Genomic DNA, 26225 nt, shown 5'->3' with positions numbered 1-26225 from the left:
TGGTGCAGCCACTGTGGAAAACAGTACAGAGGTTTCTCAAAAAATTAAAAATAGAATCATCACATGATCCAATAATTCCACTACTGGGCATTTACCCAAAGAATACAAAAACACTAACTCAAAAAGATATAGGCACCCCTATGTTTACTGCAGCATTATTTACAACAGCCAAATTATGAAAGCAGCCCAAATGTCCATCAATAAATGAATGGATAAAGCCATAAAAAAGAATAAGCCATTTGCAATGGCATGGATGGACCTAGAGGCTATAATACTGAGTGAAATAAGTCAGTCAGAGAAAGACAAATACCATATGATTTCACTCATACGTGGCATTTAAGAAACGTAATAGATAAACAAAAAAAGAAAAGCAAAATATAGACCCTTAACTATATAGAACTGATGGTTATCAGAGGAGAGGTGGGATGGTGAGGGAATGGGTGAAATAGGTGAATGGGAGTAAGAGTGCACTTATCATGATGAGCACTGAGTAATGTACAGAATTGTGGAATCACTTTATTGTACACCTGAAACTAATATAACACTGTATGTTTATTTTTTAAAAAGATTTTATTATTTATTTGACAGAGAGATAGAGCACAAGCAGGCAGAGAGGCAGGCAGAGGGAGAGGGAGAAGCAGGCTCTCCGCTGAGCAGGGAGCCTGATGCGGGGCTCGATCCCAGGACCCTGGGACCATGACCCAAGCCGGGGGCAGCTGCTTAACTGACTGAGCCACGCAGGCGCACCCACTGTATGTTAATTTTTAAAAATTTCTAAAAATTAAAAAATGTTTAGGTTGAAAAAGAGAATGTGAACTACATCTAAAAAATAAATATTTGATGATGACTTTCCTAAGGCTTAAGTATCCAGAAACTTTTCCATTAGGTTTTTCAAAGTTCTCCTCAACTAATAATCACTAGAAATGTATGACAATGATTAGTTCACGGTGATTGCTTTTCAAGGGTTTCAGTGAATCAACAGAGGAATGTCTGACTTCCATTCTCTCTCTCCCTCAGGCTTCCATTGGCATCACTCTGAGTCACCTGTTGGGTGTGATCTGTCATTACTATACATTGCTTTTTGTTGGACCCATTTCGAGAAGTCTTTCTTATAAATTTTCTTAGGGTCAGGCACTCCTTGAGAGTGAAATATATCAGGTTTGAGAATTTTTCCAAAAGTCTCAGGAAACTAACACAAATTTCATTCTGTCTTCAAGGTACATGCATTGTTAATGGAGTGTCTGTTCCAACAGTCCAAACTTCTTATTGATATAAATTAGAATCACAAAAATTCAAAGCCTGCCACAACTCCAAAATGATTTTTTATTCTTTTTTTTTTTTAAAGATTTTATTTATTTATTTGAGAGAGAGAGAATGAGAGAGAGCACATGAGAGGGGGGAGGGTCAGAGGGAGAAGCAGACTCCCCGCTGAGCAGGGAGCCTGATGCGGGACTCGATCCCAGGACTCCAGGATCATGACCCGAGCCGAAGGCAGTCGCTTAAACAACTGAGCCACCCAGGCGCCCAAAATGATTTTTTATTCTTTAATAAATTAAGCTTTTGATAGATGCATATTCTATAGGAAAGGGAAAAAAATCATTCTAATTTTCATCTATCAATATCTTAATATAATGCATTTAAAATATAATATACTATATGTATAGACATAGAAAGGAGGGTATCTGAAAAACAGTTTGATGATTAGTCTTTTTTTGTTTGCATATACATTAGCAAAATAATATAGAGGAATTATATTCCCCTTCACTCTTGAGTCTGATTTTTATCATAGGATAAAAAATTTGAATAATTTCTTGAGAACTTGGGTCTGTGGGGGCACCTGGTGGTTCAGTCAGTTGAATTTCTGACTCTTGATTTTGACTCAGGTCATGATCTCAAGGTCCTGAGGTGGAGCCCCGTGTTGGGCTCTGTGCTGAGGGTGGTGTCTGCTTGAGATTCTCTCCCTCTCCCCCTCCCCCACTCATTCATGCACAGGTGTGCATGTGTGCTCCCTCTTTCTCAAATAAATAAATAAAATCTTAAAAAAAGAAAAGGAAACTTGGGTCTGTGAAACATATATTGTCCAAAAGGCAGAAGGGAAAAATCACCGGTTCTATCAGACCAAAAAGGGAGTAGCAAGACTGAGAAAGGAACTCACATCATCAGGCATGAGGGTTCCTTTCGCTGACTCTATGGGCAGAGATTAATAAATCTGTGGAGTTATCTCTGTATCCCGCCCGCCCCTCCTCCCCGGGCAACACTGACCTACAGGTAGCAGAGAAACAGAATTTAGTCCTGGACTTGTAGAGTTTTACAGAAATCCACAGATTGGTACCAAAAGTTTGATCTTGAATTAGACTCAACATTTCTGAAGCTCTTTTATAGTGCTCTGATCTTATAAGATAGATCTTGATTTACAGTGAATGATGTTTGAAGCTAGTCAACAAAGAAGTCCAGGCATCATCAGTATTTCTGTCAGATGACACTGTATCATCTGAGTGGATTATAGTTCATCTTGGTAAAGATTATTTAATTCTAGACTTGTCGAAAGCTAATTCCTCAGGACTCAAGAGTCTCTTCTTCATCTACCTAGTGTCCCCCATCCTGCTCTCCACTAGTAAGTAATAAATGGGATCCTGTAGATCCCATAGACATGTCATTGGTGAGAACTTTTTATTTAAACACTGCATTGTCGGGGCACCTGGGTGGCTCAGTTGATTAAGCAACTGCCTTCGGCTCAGGCAGTGGGGAGCCTGCTTCTCCCTCTGACCCTCTCCCCTCTCATGCTGTTTCTCTCTCTCTCAAATAAATAAATAAATAAATAAAATCTTTAATAAATAAATAAACACTGCATTGTCTGGCCAGTAAAGATGATAGAAAAAATCATGTATTTTATTCTTTCGGCTCTTTTCTCAACCTCATATGCCTTTTACCATCTGTATTATCATCACTCTTCTGCATGATTTTAAATCGAATGCACTCTTTTTTTTTTAAGTCTTTATTTGTCAGAGAGAGAGAGAGATTGAAAGACAACAAGCAGGGGGAGCGGAGTGGCAGGCAGAGGGAGAAGCAGGCTCCCTGCTGAGCAAGGAGCCCAATGTGGGACTTGATTCCAGGACCCTGGGATCATGACCTGAGCCAAAGGCAGACACTTAACTGACTGAGCCCCCTAGGCGTCCCTCGAATGCACTCTTAAAGAGATACCAGTTGGCATTGAAGAATATAGAGGGGTGCTTAGTAATGCTGCCATTATTAGTTATGCATTTAAATAGCTATGTTTTGGGGCACCTGGCTGGCTCAGTTGGAAGAGCATGCAACTCTTGATCTCAGGGTTGTGAGTTCAAGCCACAGTTTGGATGTAGAGATTACTTAAAAATAAAATCTTCTTGGGCGCCTGGGTGGCTCAGTTGGTTAAGCGACTGCCTTCGGCTCAGGTCATGATCCTGGAGTCCCAGGATCGAGTCCCGCATCGGGCTCCCTGCTCGGCGGGGAGTCTGCTTCTCCCTCTGACCCTCCCCCCTCTCATGTGCTCTCTCTCTCAAATAAATAAATAAAATCTTAAAAAAAAAAAAAAATAAAATAAAATCTTCTTAAATAAAAAAATAAATAGCTATGTTTATGAATATTAGAATCAAAGATGTTAATTAAATCATGCTTGACACCAACTTCAGTTGCATTAAGAGTATTTATTTTTACTAGCACAAATGAACAATAAAAGTATGGTTTTCAGAACTGGACTTTTATTTTTAAGATTTTATTTATTTATTTTATTTTATTTAATTTTATTTTTTATTTTTTTTTTAAAGATTTTATTTATTTATTTGACAGAGAGATAGACAGAAGAGCACAAGCGAGGGAGTGGCAGAGGGAGAGGGAGAAGCAGGCTCTGCACTGAGCAGGGAACCCGATGCAGGACTCGATCCCAGGACCCTGAGATCATGACCTGAGCCGAAGGCAGACGCTTAACCATCTGAGCCACCCAGGCGCCCTAGATTTTATTTATTTATTTTAGAGAGATTGCATGAGCAGGGGCAGGGGCAGAGGGGGAGGGAGAGGGAGAAGGAGAGAGAATCCTGAGCAGAATCTGCACTGAGCATGGAACCCAATGGGGCTCAATCCCATGACCCCAAGATAAAATCTGAGGCAAGACCAAGAGGGTGACACTTAACTGACTAAACCACCCAGGTGCCCCAAAAGTGGACTTTTTAGTTTGATGTATGAAAGGACTCAACATTTAAAATTGATCTTAATCTGATTAAGAAAAAAATGAGTGATAAGTAAGTGATATTATAATTCTTGCATTATCTATGGCTAAAGTAATTAAATGTCTGTCAAAAATGCGTATGTGTTGCATATTGTATCTTAAAGTATGGAACAGTTCTGTATCTTCACTGTGATGGTGGTTATATGAATCTATGCATTATAGAATTGCATGGAAATACACACACATGCATTAAAACTGGTAGAATCTGAATAAGCTGTGTGGATCATGTCAAAGTCATTTTCCAGGTGTTGATATTGTCCTATAGTTAGGCAAGTTGCTACCACTGGAAAAAAAAAAAAAATCAGGTGAAAAAAACACAGGACCTGCCTGTATGTGTGTGTGTGTGTGTGCATTTTTTTTTGCAACTTCTAATGAATCTAAAATTATTTCAAAGTAAAAAGGAAGCAGTCCTCCCCCCCCCCCAAAAAAACCAAACAGGAATAAAAAACAATGTTAAGAAAGTGAAAAAGTAAGCCACAGACTGGGAAAAAATATATAATACATATATCTGACAAAGGATTTGTTTCTAGAATACATAAAGAATTCAACAATAAAAAGGCAGTCCTCTTTTTTAAAAAGAATGGTGCTTAGAGTCTTGAAAAGGACCTTCACAAAAGGTATCTGAGACAACAATGACCATATGAAAAGGTGATCAAAATTATTAGTCACCAGGGTAATTAAAAATAAAACTGCAAAAGATAATACTCCATATTCAACAATATGGTCAAAATTAAAAAACTGATAATGTCAAGTGTTGACAAGAATATGGAGCCACTTGAACTCAATATATTACTCATGGGAATATAAACAATAAACTACCTTGGGAAATTGTTTGGCAATTTCTAATAAACTTAAACATGCAAATGCCATATACCACATCAACCCCAAATTTAAATATCTTAATAAAATTAAATGAACACTTATGTGTATAAAAAGACTTGTGAAAGAATACCCAAAGCTGCTTTACCCATAATAATCAAAAATGGTAAATAACCAAAATGTTCATAAGTAAGAGAATAGATAAACAAATTATGGTACAGTACAAAAACATAATACTATGCAGTAGTAAAAATGAACAAACTACTTATATATGCAACAACGTGATTGAGTCTCAAAAATACTGTTGAATGAAGAAGCCATAAGCAACAGAGTACATATTGTATGATTTTATTTATATAAGGTTTGGGAATAGAAAAACTTATATGATGAGAGAAATTTTTTAAAAAAGTATTATATCTGGTTGGGGTGGGGGTTCGGGATTAACTAGGAAGAGTCATAAAGGAACTTTCCGGGGTTATTCAAATGTTTTTTTCTTTTTTAAACTTCAGCATTAAGCAATATAATTACAAGAAAAAATTTGAACAACCTATTAATAGCAACATTAAAGGGATAATTATGAAAGACTGAAATTGTTCTGGTAGTTACTTGAAAAGTTCTTTTGCTCAGGAAATTACAAATCATTGTGAAGCCAAGAAAAGAAAGAAAATGAAAAAAAAGAAAAACCTATATAAATGGAATTATAAACCATATTCATGTTCTTGAGTTGGAAAATTCACTAGGGTAATAATATCAATTCCCTCAAACTGACCTATATATGTAATTAAAGCCCAATCAGGATACTAGAAGTTTTTCTTTTGTGGAAGTTCGCAATTTAATTCTAAGGCTATGCAAATATAAACTTTCAAAGATAGGCAAATGGAAGAGAATAGAGACCAGAAATAGGTCTACACATAAATGATCACCTGATTAATGGCAATAGCGTTATTATACAATACAGTGAAGGAGAAAGGGGGTTTTTTGTTTTTTAAGTAAAAAATGCTGACTTCATTGAATATTCATACTGGGGGAAAAAATCTTGATCCATACTACATACCATTCAAGAACTTCTCCAATGGGTTTAAGAGTTGGGAAGATTAAGACAACTTTCCTTGCCTTTCTTCATACCTTCCCAATCATTTTTCCATCCAGATTTCATTTTGCTCCTGAATCAGGGGTCTACATCTCAGCTACAATTCTATTCCTGTCTATAACACTTGACATTTTCTTTCAGTTTCTCTGTCTTTTTGCTGGTTATTGGCTCCATCTAAAGGACTTTAGCTTGGATTTCTGTTACTAGTGTTCTTTACTCTGTATTTGACTTAAAACTCATAATACTGGCCTTTCACGAGCAGCCTTTATTAACAATACATACATTTAAAAAAACAGAATGACTAAAAACTATTTCCTGTGGTTATACCTACCCTATGAAGGCAGACTGAAATTTAAAACCTGAACTAAACAGTTATATATAGTATGTAATAAATATAACATTATGACCAAGATGGTATCCAGTAAATTAGTATAAGAGCCATAGAAAAAATAGTAAAGAAAGGTATGCAGGCATTTAACAATGTGGAGAAAGTAGTTAATTTGTTGTCACATGATTTTAAGATATAAAGAAATGATGATACATTATAGAATAAAATAAAACACTGGAATTTTTTTTTGTTTTTTAATGTCATAAACACTACAATTTTAGAAAGCCTAAAGCTGCTTGGAAGGCTTTCTGGTAAAGGTAGGACTTAAACTAATCTTCCAAGATTGAGTGGGATTTGAAGATGTGACATTCAGGATAACAAAACTAAGAGAACACCATGAGTAATGCCTTTTGGGATTTGAGTTTATTTATATAATTTATTTATATAATTTGATGTCTACCTTGATGAACTTTTAAAAAAATTTTTTTTAAATTTAAATTCAATTAGCCAACATATGGTACATTATTAGTTTTTGGTGTAGTGTACAATGATTCATTAGTGGCATATAACACCCAGTGCTCATCACATCACGTGCCCTCCTTAATGTTTATCGCCCTGTTACCCCATCTACCCCCCTACATCCCTTTCCACAACCCTCAGTTTGTTTCCAGGAGTCAAGAGGCTCTCAAGTTTGGCTCCCTCTTTGATTTCTTCCCATTCAATTTTTCCTCCCTTCCCCTATGGTCCTCTGTGCTATTCCTTATATTCCACATATGAGTGAAACCATATGATAATTGTCTTTCTCTGCTTGACTTATTTCACTTAGCATAATCCTCTCCAGTTCCATCCATGTTGATGTAAATGGTAGATATTCATCCTTTCTGATGGCTGAATAATATTCCATTGTATATATGAACCACATCCTTATCCATTCATCTGTTGAAGGACATCTCGGCTGCTTCCACAGTTTGGCTATTGTGGACATTGCTGCTATGAACATTGGGGTGCATGTGCCCCTTCTTTTCACTACCTCTGTATGTTTAGGGTAAATACCCAGCAGTGCAATTGCTGGGTTGTAGGGTAGCTCTATTTCTAACTTCCTGAGGAACCTCCATACTGTTTTCCAGAGTGGCTGCACCAGCTTGCATTCCCACTGACAGTGTAAGAGGATTCCCCTTTCTCCACATCCTCGCCTACATTTGTTGTTCCCTGTCTTGTTAATTTTAGCCATATAACTGGTATGAGGTGGTATCTCATTGTGGTTTTGATTTGTATTTCCCTCATGGCTAGTGATGTGGAGCATTTTTTCATGTGTCTGTTAGCCATTTGTATGTCTTCTTTGGAGAAGTGTCTGTTCGTGTCTTCTGCCCATTTCTTGACTGGATTATTTGTTTTTGTAGTGTTGAGTTTGAGAAGTTCTTTATAGATCTTGGATACCAGCCCTTTATCTGTAATGTCATTTTCAAATATCTTCTCCCATTTCATAGGTCGCCTTTCAGTTTTGTTGACTATTTCCCTTGCCGTGCAGAAGCTTTTTATGTTGATGAAGTCCCAATAGTTCATTTTTGCTTTTGTTTCCCTTGCCTTTAGACACATGTCTTTTTTTTTTTAAAGAGTTTATTATTTATTTATTTGAGAGAGAGAGAATGAGATAGAGAGCATGAGAGGGGGGAGGGTCAGAGAGAGAGGCAGACTCCCCGCCGAGCAGGGAGCCCGACGTGGGACTCGATCCCGGGACTCCAGGATCACGACCTGAGCCGAAGGCAGTCGCTTAACCAACTGAGCCACCCAGGCGCCCTAGACACATGTCTTGTAAGAAGTTGCTGTGGCCGAGGTTGAAGAGGTTACTGCCTGTGTTCTTCTCTAGGATTTTGATGGATTCCTGTCTCACATTTAGGTCTTTCATCCGTTTTGAGTTTATCTTTGTGTATGGTGTAAGAGAGTGATCTAGTCTCATTTTTCTGCATGTGACTGCCCAATTTTCCCAGCACCATTTATTGAAGAGACTGTCCAATTTTCCCAATTACATTTATTGTCTTTTTTTCCAGTGGATATTCTTTCCTGCTTTGTCAAAGATTAGTTGACCATAGAGTTGAGGGTCCATTCCTGGGCTCTCTATTCTGTTCCATTGATCTATGTGTCTGTTTTTGTAAATTTTGGATACTAACCTTTTAAAGGATATGTCATTTACAAATATCTTCCCCTATTTGGTAGGTTGTCTTTTAGTTTTGTTGATGTTATTTCATCTTTGCTTTTGTTGATGTTATTTTATCTTTGCATTGTTTCCCTTGCCTCAGGAGACATACCTAGAAAAATATTGCCATGGCCAATGTCAGAGATTTCTTCTAGAATTTATATGATTTCAGGTCTCACATTGAGGTCTTTAATCCATTTTGAGTTTATTTTTGTGTATGGTCTAAGAAGGTGGTCCAGTTTCATTCTTTTGCATGTAGTTGTCCAGTTTTCCCACCATTTGTTGAAGAGACTGTCTTTCCCATTGCATATTCTTGCCTCCTTTGTGGAAGATTAAATGACCCACAATTGATAATTGTGGGTTTCTTTCTGGGTTTCCCGTCCTATTCCATTGATCTGTGTCTATTTTCATGCCAGTACCATACTGTTCTGATTACTAGAGATTTATAATATATCTTGAAATCTGGAATTGTGATTACTTCCAGTTTTGTTCTTCTTTTTCAGGATTGCTTTTGCTATTCAGGGTCTTTTGTAGTTCCATATAAATTTTAGTATTATTTGTTCTAGTTCTTTGAAAAATGCTGTTTGTATTTTAATAGGGATTGCATTAAATCTGTAGATTGCTTTGGATAGGTTGGACATTATAACAATATTTATTCTCCCAGTCCATCAACCTGAGCTCTTATACTAAATTCCGATTTAGAAAAGTAACAGAAGCATCAATTTTTGCAATGGGAAGGGAGATCCTAAAACCCAGCTTCACAGCTAGTAGCATCAACTCCTTGGGCTCTTCTCAGAGTTTGAGGGTAAGCACATAAAAAATAAATACAAAAATAACAACTTTTCTGGAGTATATTACCTATTATAGGTCCAGTTACATCCATGTATTCATCATTACTCAGTGTGTTTCTTTTATACTGAGCTACATCTCCTATGACTTTTCTTTGTGAAATTCTGTTGATAATTAACCATGCCTGATGGGTAATCACAAATGTTGGGAGCTCAGGAGGCAACCTCTGAGGTAGTGCATTTTGAATACTTTTTGCAACAGAATATCAGTCTTCACCCACTCTTTGCCAGGTTCATTACCATTGGTGTGCAGTCCTGGAAATATGCATTTCCAAGAGTTCTTCCAAGGACTCTTTTTGTTTCCTTTCTATCTCAAAGTCACATGATCACTCACTTTTGAACAGTATCACATTCTTTCCTGGAATATAGTTTTCTGTTCTTTTCCTGTTATTTTTCTTACCTTGTAAATACTTGAGGGCATATTTGATTCCTGGTAAGACCTACAAACATCTTGCACATGGCAGGTGCTCAGTCAATGTTTGTAGTGGTAAGGATGTGGGATTTGGAGCCAGAAACATTGGGTTGACTGTAGCAGCTACTTAAGTTGGTAAACCCATCCACTTTAGTTTTTCAGTCCCTACACAGCTAAATGAGGATGATAGTTTTAAACTGGAGGGAAGGGGGTTGTGAGAATTAGAAGAAATTTTTACATAGCATCTGGTATATTATCTGGCACATAGTAAACCTCTGAAATGCTTGTTGCTTTACTTTTTAAGTGAATATTGTTAAAGTCATTGCTGAATTATTTCATTATTCCCAATTCAATTTAATAAATGTTGTTAGTCTACTAGAAGTATGTTTATATTTAGTTAGACTTGAGAGGTTTGAGAAAAAAAAATTTCTTTATGATTGGCTAACTTTATTTGTGCAAGAGAAAAATATTAGCATGTGCTGGAGTACTAGAAAAACTCAATTTCATGAACCCTGAGGACTATTTCTAGGGCTGAACCAACACACAGCCATCAATAGTGTCACTAATACTCAAGATTATTTGCTCCCTAATACTAAATAAGATATAGGTAAAATACAATACCTAATAAGTTCTCAAAAATAAGTCACTCTCTATATTGTCATTGGAATCATCTTGGAATATTAGATATACAATGTTAATTCTTTTATTTTCTAGCTTATCAGTTTACTTGAAATGGTAACCAAAGTTTATGCTTGATGATATAATGCATTAAAGTGTATTGACCCTGATTGCCCAAACATTCTTTTTAAAATAACTTTAAGGCAAGTTTTTAATTGTGCACTGACAAAAGACATTAATGAGTATGACTTAAATATAGAATCAAGTAGTGCTAATATGTCATTTGCTAAACTGGCAGATGATATGGGATCAGTCTGTCAACCTGATAGGTGTACTTAGAGGTATGCAACATAATTAAACCTTCCAAGCTATCTAGATCTACCATATACGATTGAAATTTTATGTCATCTTGAGCTTTGATTGGTACAGCTTTTATATCATTATCTGTACTGTTTATTATAACACATACTAATAAAAACTGTGCTTCCAAGCAGAGAGCTCTACCACTGTTCTGTCAACCTCCTTCCATTATCCTGAGCCTGAGCCATCAATCCACTCCCTTTAACTATTTTGAGGTAAGTGATTCAGAGAAGATTCAAATTCAGCTGTTGACCTTGTTAGTGCATCCTAGCTTCATGGGCTAACTTGTGTATTAAAAAAAACTTAAACAAACTTTCCATCTTGACAGTTGTTGTATAAATTAAATGACTTGTGTCATACACCAAAGGTTTTCAGAGTATGCTAACTATTTAAATTTAAATTTAGTTCTATAAATTTTGCTCAAGCAAAGAAACAGAGTACTCAAGTGTTTCTTTTGGTTCTCATGAGGCTTATCAAACCAAGTGCAGTTTGTTCTTGGATTGGGAAAGGGGCTTGATTTTATAAGAATTGCCATTTCCTCCTACTCACTGCTCCATTCACAGAACAGCTGTTAGCAACAGGATATGTGGGAATTTTTGTTATCAGAACATAATAAACAATATCATTCTCTAGCAAAGCCCAGGAAGTAGGGTAAAAAGGCTCCGTCCCATTAGGTTGCAAAGTGTAACAGAATATTCTTTAAATGTGACATACTCTGAGCTGTTCACTGAGCAACTGTTCAGCAGGTGGAAATTCCTAACAATGAATATAGAAACAATAACCACAAAAATCACAAAATCGGGCTTTCATATATGCTGGTTTTGAAAAGAAAATGGATGGGAAAACTCAGAGAAATCAAATTTCAGATAGGACAGCAATTTAACTAGACTTTGAAGTAATTGATTTTCTAAATTTGAGATTTTTTTTGTGATTCTAGAAGTAAGGGTGAAATTAAGTAAATCTTATGCTCTAAACTGACTGCAGCAGTGGCAGAATAACTAAGATTGAAAGAGGTAAATTTGAGTAGGAATGGTTGTGTCAATGATGCAGGACACTAGGGGTGATGGGCAAGATTAACCTAGCAAAGATAGATAAATGGGATAAGAGATGAAAATTACAGATGAGTTTGGAACAGCATGAGGTCATAATTAATATTTACCTAGAAACAATATGATTATAAAATCTGTTATCAAATAAATATGATTCTCACTGAAGATGAGAATAGAGAGTCAAAAATGCGATAAGAAGGGAATGGCACCAAATGTAAAGTAAATATTTTGCTAAGCAAAATTGTAGAGGGATACACTATTATGAAATACAGTAAATCTCAACTCTTGGAAACAACTTTGCCTAGCTGAAAGAGAAATAGAGGTTAGGATATGGACTTTAATACTACTTTGGTTATTAAGAATATGGATATAGGTAAGCCAATTTAATGCCTTTGAACTCAATATAACAATATCTGCTCTTTTCAATTAATTGAAAAATATTAATTGAATACTTATTTTATGCTCAGAGCTATAGGCTACATGCTGGGGTTAGGCAGTATCCTTGGGGGACTCATGGGAACAAAGGAGCTCAAGGAATTAAAGATACTGAGCTAGTCAACTGGTTAGGGAACACAAAACAAACACACCAAGAACAACTGAGAACTAAGTAAGATGATACTTGTGCCTAGTGTTATAGAACTCATCTTTTTGTATCTAAGGTGTGATTTTAGGACAAAATAAAATAATACTCTTTTTAAATCAAAGATGTTAAATATATATCTGGAATGAACTTGGATTCAAAAAGAGCTGGGCTAATTTCCTTACTTCTAAGAGCTGTGTGAGCCAGCGTAGGTCATTTTTCTCTCTAAGCTCTTATTTCTTAACTATAAAGCAGGAATAGTATTTTTGTTTTATGGTTTACTAAGTTAATGCACTTAAAATATTTAACACTATGCCTGACACCTAATAAACATTAAATAAATTACACTGTTATTTTATTTACTAGTTGGATTATAATATTAAAAATGGAATAAAACAGATAATATACACATATTTATAAAATATTGCAGGTTTTTATTCTTTTATCTTACTTGAGCCAATGGATACGTACTGTAAAAAAGTCACACTAAGCAAGACAGAGCAAAGTAAGTTTGCCTGCCATATATCTGTATAAAAAAATCCATGGTTTTCTTTTTTTTTTAAAAAGATTTTATTTATTTATTTTAGGAAGAGAGAGAGAGCACAAGCTCAGGGAGGAGCAGAGGGAGAGGTTGAGAGAGTCTTAAGCAGACTCAGTGCTGAGCGCAGAACCCAGTGTGGGGCTCAATCTCATGACCCTGAGATCATGACTTAAACTGAAATCAAGAGTCTGTGCTTAACTGACTTGGCCACCCAGGTGCCCCCAAAATCCATGATTTTCAATTAACAACTATGTGTGCTATGGGTGGGATATGTTATATGAGAATTTACTGTCCAAAGCTACAATTAAATCAATTAATTTTTTTGTTTCCTCTTATTTTAATGAAATGATTGTCCACAAGGGAAAATCCAACCTTTATAAACATTTCACTTTTATGTGTTTTCAACTATCCTACACTTATTTCTAAGTAGCTATAAAATCACCACAGGAATATTACAAGGTTGCATGGACTATTTAATGCCATTTTGACACTCTAATTATCTATTTACTTATCCCTACTTTCCTGGTTTTCTATCTATTCAATCTATCTCTCTTCTCTTTTTCTTTCATTCTGTTTTTAGGACGATTAACTTTTCATTTCTTCAAGTGGCATGGTCAGTTAGAGGAAGGGGATTCAATTACTAAAACTTAATAAAAATTACTCTGGGGAGAATCAATCCTTATGCATCTATTACTTTCATTGAATAAGCAAGAACTCCTCCCAGACATCCTTCCCTCCTCACTCAAAATGCCAGGAGACTCAGGAAAGGCATATAGGAACACTTTTGCCAACACTGAAAATTGGGCACTCAATATTTGTTTGGGTCAATACTGTTGATCACAGTGTTTTGGTTTGTTGTAAGGATGTAATACCTCTATATCCACAGAAAGTCTTGGTCTGATTTCATAACTCTCCTCTTCCATTTTCATCACTTCATTTATATTTCTTTAGAAATCCCCGCTCAATTGAAAAGGATGTCTCTCTCTTCTTTATTGAGGTTTAGTTGACAGATGAAATTGTAAGATGTTTGAAGTGTATGTGATGATTTGATGGATACATACATTGGGAAAGGATTCCCTCCAAGTTTAACACATCCATCACCTCACAATTTACCTCTGTGTGTGTGTGTGTGTGTGTGTGAGAGAGAGAGAGAGAGAGAGAGAACTCTTAAGTTATACTGTCTTAGCAAATTTTAATTATACAGTACAGTGTTATCAAGTATAGTCACCATAGTATACACATATGTATACATAGTATACATTAGATCCTCAGACCTATTCATCTTACAACTGAAAGTTTGTACCCTTACCAGCCTCTTTATTTCTCCTACCTCATGACAACCACCCATTCTACTTTCTGTTTCTATGAGTTCAACTTTCTTTTGTTTGTTTGTTTAAGATTCTACATATAAGTGATAACCTGAAGTACTTGTCTTTTTTTGTCTGGCTTATTTCACTTAGCATAATGACCTCCACATTCATCCACATTGTCATACATGACAGTTTCCTTCTTTTTTGAGACTGAATAGTATAGCACAGTGTGTGTGTGTGTGTGTATGTGTGTGTGTTTGTGTGTGTGAGACATTTCCATAAGTGTCCAGTGGACACTTAGGTTAGTTCCATCTTTGTTCTTCTAGATAGTGCTGCAATAAGCATGGGAGTTATGTCTTCAAGATGATGGTTTTGTTTTCCTTAGGATGTATATACCCAGGCCAGTGAGATAACACCTCATACCTGTTAGGATGTCCATTATGAAAAATACAAAAGATACTAAATGCTGGCTAGGATGTGGAGAAAAGAGAACCCTTGTTAGTGGGGATGTGAACTGGTATAGCCACTGTGGAAAAGAGAATGGAGATTCCTCAAGAAATTAAAAATAAAAATACCATATGATCCAACCATCTCACTTCTGGGTATCCAGATAATGTCTTTTGTAGAATGAAAAGATGCTAGCACATTGTCACTTACCTATCCAAACTTGACTCCTTTTGTGGGGAGTCATTTAATGAATTTTATTCTCCACATTGTTATTCTTTACATACCAGCTATCAATATAGCATAAAGATTAAGAGCACAGATTTAGAAACATACAGAACTGATTTGGATTCCCAGTTATACTATTTACTAACTAAAAATAGTGTTTTAAAAATACCTAAATCACAGTTATTGTAAATATTGGATTTTATAATTTGTATATAAACTCTTAGCACAATGCTTATTAACCCATGATACAATGTAAATGATATATATATATATACATATATATATATATTCTATGATATTCTACTAAATATAACATTGAGAATGCTATACCAATTCATTGTTTCAAATATTCAAATACTACAATAGTCAGCAAATATTTTCTTCAAGGTCAGTTATTAAGTCTTTTTTTTGCATGGCTGACCTCACAGTCTCTGTCACCAGCTACTCAAATCTGCCATTGTAGTACAAAAACCCGCATAGAGAGTACCTCTCTGAATGGATGTGGCTGTTCATAAAGTTCCAATAAAACTTTCTTTATAAAAACAGGCAGCCTATAAGTTGGCTAATTGAATTTAACTTTTAAAAAATGCTTCAAATAAATAAATAAGTAAAATCCCATTGGTTATTAAAAAACAAAAACAGACAGCTGGTGACATGTTTGCTGACTCCTAAGATAGACTATCATAAGTTTGTTTGGTACTTTTGAAAGTAATGTAAATGTTACAAATTTGACCTCAAGTATCTGAGATATGTTACATCTTTTATTATACTTTTTCATCATTTAATTACAGTTAAATATTATTTCTGTGCATATATATCTTCATTTGTTTACATATTTATTTATTCATCAGATACCCATAAAGTAACAATCAAGTCCCAAACATTGGATGGAACTTGTTCCAAGACAACAAAGATAAATAAGGCATAATCCCTTTCCAAAATGGAAACAAACAAACAAAATGTTATTCTCATGATATGTCTGTATTCATATGCAAGGAGAGTAGGATTAGCATTATAGAGATATAAAAAATGAATAGGCTCTCAACGTCCCCAGCTGAGGTAGATTGCAAAATTGTCAGAATATTTGACAACTCCTCCACATTCAAGAGGTGGAATCCATTTCCCCACCTCTTGAATCAGGCTTTGGCCATGTGATTTGCTCTGATAATAGCACATTGACAAAAGTGATGCAAGCAGAGGCTCACATATTCTTCAGAATTGGACTTATCCTTTCTTGCTGCTCTTTTGGATCCAGGGACCACAATGTGAAGAAGTTCAGGACAACCTATTGGAGGATAAGAGATCATGTGGAGCAGAAATGAGCCATCACAGCTGAGACTCCCCAGATTAACCAGTCTGCCAACAACAGATGTGTGAGTGAGGCTATCCTAAGTCATCCAGCCCTAGCTGAGACTCCTATTAACCATAAATATCAGACAAGCTGGCACAAATCAGATAAACCACCCAGATAACCCATAGAATCATAGGAAATAACTTTTTTTTGTCTTAAGTCATTAAGTTTTGTCATGGTTTTTATGCATCCAAAGATAACTGAAATAATAGTCATTGTTCTATCCCTAGGAACACACATACAATACATTGAAATATCCACATGTATGTTTCTGTATGTGTGTGTTTGGTATGTATATTTATATAACAAAATACTCACAGCCTTCTACTATTTTATAAATTTTTAATGTCTACTCTAGCTCTGTTAACTAAATTGAGATATTTTATAAAGGGTGCCAATTAATGTAACATTGTATCGACATTTTACAATTGGCATTCTTCAGCTACTGAGAGAGGGTCTGTTTTCAAGGGGAAAAAAAAGGAATAAAGAAACAGGCACCGCAATGAACTTTTGCCCAAAATTAAAATGTGTAACATTTAAAAATATGCCATGTGCCATATGCCACATTGGCTTCTATTACTACAGTAATTCATAACATTTCTAGATGCCAGCAAAACTTAGTAGTCTGTACAATACGGTCTTCACTTCACTGGCGTTTGCCATTGCTTTGTTATATTACTAACTGTTAGTAAAGGGATGAAATTTCTGACCGTTTGGAGGGCCATTAATTCCTATAGCTCATTTAGTAACAATTCCTGTGGTAAGAACTAATGAAACTCCAGGGCTTGTAACAGATAATACCCCCCAACTCTCCACAGAGATGAACAAATTCTTCCTTTTTCTCCAAGTAAAAAAAAGATAAAACAAGCACAGAGCATACTTGGATCAAGATGCTCACCTGCATGAAAACCCCACAGCGTCTAAGAGCTTTGCGGACTCTCCCATTGGGGCATGCTCTTTCTTCCAATTTCCAGCATGGGGCTTTCCTTTTTGGCTGCTTCCACAAATGAGCCCAGGTTATCTTCAGGAGTGTACCCTAAGAAAAACATTCTTTCTGGTGACCTTTCATTTTCTTCTTATTCTTGGAAAGGCAGTATATTTGTGCAAATGGGGTGGAGGAGGTGTAGATAATTTACAGCAGTGAAGATCCTTCACCTGCAGAGAGGGTCTCTTTTTAAGGGGGAAAAGGAATAAAGAAACAGACACTGCAATGAAGTTTTGCTAAAAATTAAAATGCATAACATTTAAAAATATGATGCTTCTCCTCGATGTCCTGTCATTTCTGTAAAAACATAAAGAATGTCCAAATAAACCTGGCAGTACCACAATTTTCTACCTCCCAAACTTGTAGAATTTCTGAATACCAGGGACCACAATTTTATGAATGTTATTCTAGTATGACCAGTGTATCAGTTCTTTCCAGAAAAAAACTTCCTAAAACTTAGTGGCTTTTAACATTAGTTGTTATATTTCTAGTAATTCAGTCAGTTGACTGAATGATTCCTTGCTGGATTCACCTGGGTTCATGCAGCTACATTCAGCTGGAGGATTAGTTGGTTTAGAAGATCCAAGATGGCCTCACATATTTGGGACATGTAAGTTCTCAGCTTGGCCTCTCACCCTATATTAAGCCATATTGGCTTCCTCATACATTAATTTCATAGCCATATTTCAAGCAGGTGAGGGAAGAAGAGACAGACTAGCTAGAGATCTCAGGATCTAAGGAATGACATGTGTTAGGTTCCCTAGGCTTTCTTTTTGCCTCATCAATCCTGGGCTGAGTGTTGAAGAAGTCAGCAACATAGAAATACCAATGGGCACAGACAAAACAAAGCCCTAACAAAAGTCTATTCTCTCTAACTAGAAGACCAGGAAAGGGGCAGTCTACTAAGATAGATAATAGCTGTCCACTCAAAACAAACACCATAGAAAAAGTGTGGCCCCATTTACACTCCTAGAAGGAAAGGCTGAGCAAAGAACCTAGATTTCTACCATTGTCAGGCTATGACAAGGTGCTCCAACACTCTACTAGAGTGGTGTTAGAGGAGACTCCGTAGGGACTGGGGCATTTACCTTCCACCCCTCTTCCATGGTGTCAGTGGAGACCATATGGGGAGCTTGGACTTCCACCTCCCATGGTGGTAATGAGGCGTCATGCCTCCTTCCTGCTGGGGTAGTATGAGAGGAAGTCTTTTGAAGATTCAGAACTTTCATGACCACCCAGGAATAAGGCCTCCTCCTTACAGTGTCAGTATAGGGCCGTGTGGATATAGGCTCCAGGGTGTCAGTGGAGGAGGGACCCTGTATTTCCATCCATTGTTCCATCTGGCAGAAGTGAGGAGGCATCCTCTTCACTTGCTGGAGTGGCATCAGAGAAAGGACACCAAAACAAAATACCTAAATAAGACCCAGAGTCTCATAAAATAATACTTGAAATGCCCAGGTTTTATTTGAAAATCACCCCTCCTGCCAAAACCCAGAAATAATTGAACTTGAATGAGAGAAAGCCATCAAAGAAATCCTATAGCTGTTAGAATTATTGGAAAAGGATTTTAAGACAACCATTATAAAGTTGATTCAGTGAACAATTATGAATACACTTTAAACAAATGAAGAAAAAATAGAATTTTAGCAAAGATATAGAAATTCTCAGAAAAGAAATAGAATACACAAAGAAGAACCAAATGGAAATTTTAGAAATAAAAACACAATAACAATGAAGCATTCCTCAATGGGTATGCTCAACATCAGAATGGAGGGAACAAAGGAAACAATCAGTGAAGTTGAGTTTAGGACAATACATATTAATCTGAACAATGGACAGAAAAGTGAGGGAAAAACAAAATAAAACCTCAGGGATGTGTGGGACCATAACAAAAGATCTAACATTCGCATCATCAGAATTCCAGAAGGAGAGGAGAAAGAGGGTTGGGATGAAGAGGTATTAAAAAAATAATAACTGAAAATTTCTCAAACTTGGCAAAAGACTTAAACCACAGATTCAAGAAACTGAGCAAATCCCAAACAATATTTTAAAAAATGCCAAAATACATCATAGTCAAACTTACGAAAACTAGGCATAAAGCCGTGAGTGAGAAATGACATTTTACCTATAGAGTAAACACGATTCAAGTGACAGCAGAGTTTTCATAATAAACCATGGAGGCCAGAATGAAGTAGCACCACATTTTTCACATAGTGAAAGAAGAGAACTGTCAAATCAAAATTCTTCATCCATAGAGAACAGCCTTCAGGAATGAAGAGGAGATCAAGATATTCTCAAATGAAGAAAAACTAAAAGAATATGTCACCATCATATCTATTTTAGAAGAATGGCTAAAGGAAGTTATCTAAACCTAAAGCACATAGGTTAAAAAGAGTCTTGAAATATCAGAAAGTGAGAAAGAACAATCAAAAGAGCAAACATATAGAAAAATACAATAGAAAATACAATTTCCTTGTTTTCTTGAGTTTTCTAAACTATGGAAGACAGCTGAATTTATATTTATAACAATTTCCTTGTTTTCTTGAGTTTTCTAAACTATGGAGGACAGCTGAATTTATATTTATAATTTATAACAAAATTTATAACACTTGTTGATGTGGTTCTCAATATATGTAAATGAAATATTTAAGAGCATTATATACAAAGGAAGGTAATAGGACATGGAGTTTTTACACTTTACTTGAACTAGTAAAATGTTGACACCAATAGATTGAAATAAATTATGTATATATAATGGAATAACTAGAGCAAAAACTAAAAATTATACAAAGAGATGCACACAAATATACTACAGAAAAAGCAAATTGGAAATTAAAAACATCTCCAATGAACTCATTCCAGGAATGCTGGAAAAAGAAAACAAAAAAACAAAAAACAGAACAGATAGAAAACCAAAAATAGAATGTCAGACTTAATATATCAAAAATTAAATTTAATATAAATGGTAAATTCACAAATTAAGGGACAGAAATTAGTAGATGTATTAAAAAATATGACTAAATAGCATGCTGTCTATAAGAAACTCACTTCAAATATAACGGTATATCTAGATTGATATTAAAAGGATGGAAAAGGATATACAATAAAAAAGCTAATCAAAGGAAAGCAGGAGTGGCTAGATTAATATAGATAAAGTAAACTTCAGGTGGATTGAGAGGTGGATAAAGGGATACATATATCTATATGTTATAGTTTATAACTATATGTTATAAATGGCAATCATAGAATATAGGTGGTAGATATATAGTTACTCACTATAAACACCTTTTAGTTTTTTTGTATGTTTAAAATTTTTAATCAAGTTTTGGGAAATATATCTATATTAAAAAACATGTTAGAAAACCCAAAGGATTAGTAGTGCCTTTGTACCAGATCAAAATATTAGGCATAGATGAGAAGTTGCTATGGCTCTACCTAATAAAGCTTAAAAACAAATCTCCAAAGGATAAAACAGTTTCTACATAATTTAACTGCATTTCAGAACAAAGATAAAGAATATTTAAAAGAGGGGTGGGTGCCTGGATGGCTCAGTCAGTTAAGTGTCTGCCTTCAGCTCAGGTTATGATCTCAGGGTCCTGAGATTAAGCCCTGTGTCTGGCTCCCAGCACAGTGGGGAGTCTGCTTGTCTCTCTCCCTCTGACCCTCTCCCCCCACTCATGCCCTCTCTCTCTCACTCTCTCAAATAAGTAAATAAAATCTTAAAAAAATATTTAAAAAGATTAAATGTATCCAGCATCAAACAAAATAAAATTAACAATACCTGACAACCAAACAAAAATTACCAAGCATGTGATTAAGCAAGAAAATACAGGACATGTTGAAAAAAATAATCAATGTAAACAGATAAGAAATAGATAACATAATATGCAAGGACATTAAATGAGTTATTATAGCTATATTAGATATGTTCAAGAAAGTAGAGAAGAGCAAGACTCTGTTAAGGTGACAGCGGCAACATATGATAAAGACCAAAATTGAATTTATAAATATTAAGAAATCTAATGTTTAGGGCGCCTGGGTGGCTCAGATGGTTAAGCATCTGCCTTCGGCTCAGGTCATGATCCCAGGGTCCTGGGATTGAGTCCCGCATCGGGCTCCCTGCTCTTTGGGAGCCTGCTTCTCCCCCTGCCTCTCTCTCTCTGTCTCTAATGAATAAATAAATAAAATCTTTAAAAAAAAAAAAAGAAATCTAATGTTTAATATGAAAAACACAGTGGTTGGATCAATACACAATTAGACACTGCAGAAAAAGGGACTAGTAAACTTGAAGACATAGCAGCAGAAAATATATATTTATGCCAAATAAAACACAAAAACTAAATAATAGTAACTGTGATTAATAATAATAACAGTAATAAATAGAGCACCAGTAAGGTGTTGAGACAACTTCAAGTGGCCAAATATGTGAGTGAATTTTCTGAAAGAGAGAGCAAAGTAAATATTTGAAGAAATAAGGCTAAAAGTTTTCCAAACTTAATGAAAACTGAAAATTCACAGATCAAGAAAATTAAAAAATACCAAGTATAAGAAACATGAATAAAAACCACTAAAGCACATCATAATCAAATGGCTTAAACTAATGATAAACAGAAAGTGTTACAAACAACCAGGGAAGAAAGATATAATATGTACAGAGGAATAAAGAAAACAATGACAACAGACTTACTTTGAAAACAGTACAAGCCTGATAACAGTGAAGTGACATATTTAAATATAAGAGGAAATTCTCTTGGAATCTGCACCAAGCAAACATATCTATCTTTTTAAAAATATTTATTTATTTATTTTAGAGAGAGAGAGGGCATAAGCAGGAGGAGCAGAGAGAGAGAGGGAGAGAGACTCTATGTTCAATGTGCTGCTGGACGCGGGGCCCAATCTCCTGACCTGAGATCACAACCCTGAGCTGAAACCAAAAGTCAGACACTTAACCGACTGTGCCACCCAGGAACCCTAATACAGTATCTTTTAAAAATACAGTGTAAAATTTTTTTTCAGATATGTAAAAGCTAAAAGAATTTATCCACCAGTAGGCCTGCTACACAGGAAATTTTAAAGTCTTTTAGGAAGAGGGACATTGATGCCAGGTGGAAATATGGATTTATACAAAGAAATGAAGAATAATGGAAATGGTAAATATATGGGTACTTGTAACTGGTCCACTTTCTTACACCATACGCAAAAATAAACTCAAAATGGATTAAGGACCTAAATGTGAGATCCAAAACATAAAACTCATAAAAGAAAACATAGGAAGTATTCTTTTGGACATCGGCCTTAGCAACATATTTACAGATATGTCTCTTCAGACAAGGGAAACAAGAAAAAATGAACTATTATGACTACACCAAAATAAAAGGCTTTTGCACAGCAAAGGAAACAATAAAAAAACCCAAAAAGGCAACATACTGAATGGGAGAAGATATTTGCAGATGATATATCTGATAAAGGGTTAATATCCAAAATATATAAAGAGCTTATACAACTCAACACCAAACCCCGCCCCCACCAAATAATCTGATTAGAAAATGGGCAGAGGACCTGAACAGACATTTTTCCAAAGAAGACATACAGATGGCCAGCAGACACATAAAAAGATACGCAAGGTCACTAATCATCAGGGAAATGCAAATCAAAACCAGAATGAGTTATCACTTCACACTAGTCAGAATGGCTAGTATCAAAAAGATAAGAAATAACAAGTGTTGGTGAGGATGTGGAGAAAAAGGAACCCTCATGCTCCCCCCTTCATGGTGGTAATGCAGTTTGGTTCAACCACTGTGGAAAACAGTATGGAGGTTCTTAAAAATTAAAAATAAAAATACCAGACAATCCAGGGGCACCTGGGTGGCTCAGTCAGTTGGGCGTCCAACTCTTGGTTTTGGCTCAGATCATGATCTTGTGGTCATGGGATCGAGCTCCACACTGGGCTCTGCACTTAGTGCAGAGTTTGCTTCAGATTCTTCTTCCCCCTCCTCCCCTCCCCACTTGCATTCTCTCTCTCTCTCAAATAAATAAATAAAACATCTAAAAAAAAAAAAAAGAAAGAAAGAAAGAAATACCAGACAACCCAGTAATTCCACTACTGGATATTTATCCAAAGAAACCAGAAACACTAATTTGAAAAGATATATGCACCCCTATGTTTATTGCAGCATTATGTTTATTGTAGCATTATTTATAATAGCCAAGATATGGAAGCAGCTTAAGTGTCCATCAGTAGATGAATGGATAAAAAAGATGTGATATATATAAAATGGGATATTACTGAGCCATAAAGAGAATGAGATCCTGCCATTTGTGACAACAAGGATGAACCTATAGGGTATAATGCTAAGTGAAATAAGTCCGATAGAGAAAGACAAATACCATATGATTTCACTCATATGTGAAATCTAAAAAACAGAAGAAACAAAAAACCAAAAAGAGAACAAACCAGTGGTTGCCAGATGGAAAGGGATGGGGGAATAGGTGAAACAGATAAAGGGGATTAAGAGGTACAAACTTAGTTATAAAATAAATAACTCTCAGGAATGAAAGGTACAGAATAGAGAATATAGTCAATAATATTGTGATAATGTACAGTGACAGCTGGTGACTACACTTACCATGGGAGCACTGAGTAATAATATAGAATTGTCAAATCTCTATGTTTTACACCCGAAACTAATATAACATTGCATGTCAACCACACTTCAATAATGAAAATTTTTAAAATGTAGCTACTTGTAAAAGAAATTTTTATCTTTTAAAATATCTTTAAGATATAATTGACAATTTAAAACAAAAAAATATATTGTAGGGTTTAGAATATATGTAGAAATACTTGACTACAACAAGAAAAGGGTTGATAGTGGAGAAAATGTAGCATGCTGTTATGTTTATTGTACTATGCATGAAGCATTATATATTTTTTAAATGTAGTATGTGATAAATACACATATGCATGATTATTAAAAATTCTATGAAATGCAAATTAATCTGTAGTGACAGAAGATCAACAGTGCCTAGGGATTGTAGGGGAAGACCTAAGGAAGGAGGGATGCATTACAAATGGGCAAAGAAGTTCTTGGAGTTGTTGGATATATTGAATATCTTGATTATGGAAATGATTTTACAGGTATATACATATTTCAACACTGATCATGTTATACACTTTGAATATATGGTGTTTATTGTATGTCAATCATATCCTGATCAAGTTGTTAAAAAATATAAAGTAAAACAAAATAGAAAACAAGAAATTTAAATTATCAAAGAAAAAGTTAATCATTCTCTGTAATGGAGAAATTTGAAATGGCAAATTCTCTTCCCTCTTTTAAAAATGTTTCAAAATTGAGCATGAACTATGTGTTAGGCCTTTTGTATCAAGAGCATTATATGGAGGAAATTCCTTCATATTTATGACATGTATATCCTGAAAGTAAAATTATTATGCTCATTTCATACAAGGGAAAACAGGTTGGAGAAGCTATGTAGGTTTCCCCAGGTCACAGACCTACTGAGTTACAGGACTCAAAATCAGGCAGTCTGATTCTAGGATCCATATTCTTTATAACATATTTTATCTTACTAATGCTGGTATTTTACTTTAATATCAATGCTAAAATCAATTTTAAAGCAATTTAAAAAAAGCTTGAGTCAAATTTGCATCCCACAGTTCTTTCTTTTTCTACCCGTAAGCCCCACCCTCTCTGGAGTTGATTTTCAGTCCTGTCCAGAACATTTCATTGTCTGTTTTGGTGTGAATAGCTCAATATTTATGAATAACCATTTGCTGTCTTTGTTTCAGTCATCTGAGAAGCTTATCAAATTCTTCTCATCTGACCATTATCATTTGAGGTAGAACTCAAACTCTGAGAAAATATATATAATTAATCTGATTATCCATGCAAGTTACTCATTAAATATGGTAATTTTGTTGTTCTTTACCTTAATGAATTTCCTTGCAGAACTGGAAATTATGTATTAAAAATCTTGAATCTGAGGTGCCTGGGTGGCTCCGTCAGTTAAGCGATCGACTCTTGATTTTGGCTCAGGTCATGATCTCAGGGCAGTGAGATCGAGCCTCACGTCAGGCTCTATGCTGGACAAGAAGCCTTCTTAAGATTCTCTCTCTCTCTCTCTCTCTCTGTACCCCCCCCCCCGCCGACTCGCTCTCACTCTCTATCTCTCTCTCAAAAAAAAAAAATCTTGAATCTGGATCAATTAAAGTATTTGAAAAATGAAGTCAGCCTTCTGATCTGGGCTCCTCTCTGCTCTTCTTTCTGATTGGGAAATGATATTTGGAAATGAAGCATGCAAATAATAAAAAAAAATAATCCATTGTATTTAAGCTGAAATAAAAAGAGACTAAACTAAGAGGTTTAGTTAGAACCTGGATGGCTCAGTTATTTGGGCATCTGATTCCTGATCTCTGCTCAGGTCTTGATCTCAGGGTTGTAAGTTCAAGCCCCATGTTGGGCTCCATGTGGAGCCTACTTTAGAAAAAAGGGAGGAAAAAAAGACTAAACTGGAAGAATTGTTTGCCTCCAGAATAATAGCCATTTCATCAATTTTCCAGTTCAGAACATTGAAGTCACCTTTCTTATCTCTGTTTTTTCATCTTGGATATTCATGTTAAGTGTTTTTATTTATTCTGTTAAAACTTTAGTCCAATTTGATTCTTATTCATCCCTTCATTCTGGCCCTGGGCTTCAACCCTGAAACACAGGGTGACCATAGCAATATCTCATCTCTCTGAAACAGTTTCATCATCTCCACAAATATCCTGCTGACCATTTCCAGAC

Source organism: Neomonachus schauinslandi, chromosome 10, assembly GCF_002201575.2.
Source record: "Neomonachus schauinslandi chromosome 10, ASM220157v2, whole genome shotgun sequence".
NCBI lineage: Eukaryota > Metazoa > Chordata > Mammalia > Carnivora > Phocidae > Neomonachus > Neomonachus schauinslandi.
The sequence above is the reverse complement of the archived record's forward strand: the minus strand, read 5'-3'. Positions refer to the sequence as shown.